General features: G+C 31.4%; 1 long non-coding RNA gene across 1 annotated transcript; it reads right to left on the minus strand.

Moving 5' to 3' along the window:
- Positions 1-355: 355 nt before the first annotated feature.
- LOC109243777 lies at positions 356-1,839 on the minus strand. The gene is made up of 2 exons (XR_002070628.1): positions 1,754-1,839; positions 356-658 (listed from the first exon to the last, which is right to left on the minus strand). It is a non-coding gene; the product is annotated as an uncharacterized LOC109243777 (long non-coding RNA).
- Positions 1,840-2,404: the final 565 nt, after the last annotated feature.

Here is a 2,404-nt window from a genome sequence, read left to right on the forward strand (position 1 = left end):
ATACATATATATATATATATATATATATATATATATGGTAGTTTTATATTTTATTTTATTATTTTCGTTTTTTATATATATTTAAATTCAAAAATAATAACCAATAACTAATTATAAACTAAATAACTGATTATGCCATGTGGCATTTTTTTAGGTTTCCACTTGACTTAAGGAGAGGACTTTTTCCTCTCCTTTTAATAATATATAGATGTAACACTGTTCGTTTATTTATTTATTACTAAACTAGTAATTGGTTTTCCTTTTTGATTTTTTTTTTTCTGACAGAGGAATTTTCATTGTAGTTACTATATATTACTAGAGAGAGTCTGCCCGTGCTCTCAGCACGGGCACAGTATTCTGCAGTAGAATTATTTTTTTCGTTTACTGCAAAAACATAACAAAACTAAAGAATTAAAAGCCAAGAGTTGTTGAAATCCTTTGATGCATGATGATATGTCATCAATCTTGGAAAATAGTTGCTTGCAAATTGGTTACTCCATTCAGTATCAGTATCAGCAGAATATATGATCACTTCTATATGTCCCTGATGCTCTTTAAAGACTCCCTCCTTAAATTGTAGCCTTATCATATGTTATTATCATCCTTCTTTTTCCATGCTTCTCCATCCGTCATTAAGCAAACCATTCTTGTCATCCTTCTGGAGAAATTGAGAGGATCATTGAAGCAAGATGATACTTTAACTAAAGTCAACCTATTTCAAGAAATTGAACAATCTTCACCAAGCTAAAGTATGCTACCAAAGCTGAAACCTTAATTTAACGTATTTGTGACACACTTTCTACTATAATTAAAGATTGATATTTGCATTTTCTAGTAATCATTCAAAGGTTGAGAATTTTAAAAATCCTGGAAGAAAATAAGAAACAGTCAATTTCTTGAGTTCACTGTCTCAATAGTTGAAAAATTCAGCATGATAAGTAACAATTGAATACAACCTAAACTATAATCTGGCCGAAGCTTTATTTTCACAATCTTTATAGTTCAAATATTTTGGAGTAATATTTTGTCTGCACTATTCCACCATCTTGGCAAGCTCGAGATGATCTATGAAGAGAACTTTCAGTGTTGCCTCCTTTATGAGATTACTATTAACTACTACGATAATTTTCCTTGGTAAGGAGGAAAATCTCCTGCATGATCCCACGAGGATGTCAAAGAGCTGGACATGGACTAAGATAGAAGGAGGAAAATTTTATTTGAGTCAAGACATTGGGTTTTCATCAAACACCTTTGCTATGGGAGGTCCAGGTAAAATATATAGGAAATGGGGGAGGAAAGAAGCAACCTATACTTCATGATTCAGAAATATTTAGATAGTTGCTACAGGAAGAAGGGGAAACCAGGAGTGGACTGACTCTGCTAAGTTGATTCAGATTTCTGTAAAAGAAAAAAAAGCGTAGTGTATTTCTCGAAACTAAGAATAAGGAGGAGAAGGAGAACACATGAACGCGACTGTCAATAAAATCGTATAGCAACAAGATTGTAACCCACATAGCAAATAAATTCTTAATCATTAAACAATTCAAACATAAATCAATAGAAATGGGCCAAAATCCAAAAGAGATTTATGTTAACACCCACGAAAATGTGATTACCAACAAAAGAGTAATAATAAGCAGAGAAAGATTTCACCAAATAAATTGCCAACATCAAAAACAATTACGAAAAAGAAATGAGAGAAGATCCATATTTAAAGAACAGCAAAGAAGTGCAATAAACAAAGAAAACTTACAGAAAAAGCATACCAAGACTGAGACCTCACCTTGAGAGTGCGAAGAATTGAGAGGAGTAGAAGAAATTAATAGAATGTAATGACTGGGAATCGGCTCTGAAATTTCTATATAGCGAATGCAGTACACGTTTACTAACATAATGTGCATACACGTGTCCTTATAGAAAGGTTCAGAGGCATGAGATAGAATTACGTTCATACACGTTTAAAATACAATTTGTAGTGCTTTTTGTACCGCTATATGATGCTATGTTTGTCCTCCTTGGCCATTTATATATATTAGTAACTATAAGAAAAAATCTGTTGAAATCGGAAAAGTGCTGTCTGCTCTCGCTAGAACAACATAATTTGGGTCTTGTGTTCAGCGTAAAATACTTCCTTTAATTTAGAATATTCTCACGGACACTAACACTTAAAATACGATAATCACTTTTTATGATGAGTAGGGGTTGTTCATAAAAATCCAAAAAATCGAATCAAATAGACCAAAAAATCAATATACTTTTGGTTTGGTTTGTTTTGGTTTCGAATTTTAAAATCAAGCAAATTTAGTTTGATTTTGATTTTAATCAAAAAATAGTCGAAAAAATCCGAACTATATCGACTATAGAAATAGCTATTTTAAAATTTATTATTACATCTATATATATA

Source organism: Nicotiana attenuata, unplaced genomic scaffold, assembly GCF_001879085.1.
Source record: "Nicotiana attenuata strain UT unplaced genomic scaffold, NIATTr2, whole genome shotgun sequence".
Taxonomy (NCBI): domain Eukaryota; kingdom Viridiplantae; phylum Streptophyta; class Magnoliopsida; order Solanales; family Solanaceae; genus Nicotiana; species Nicotiana attenuata.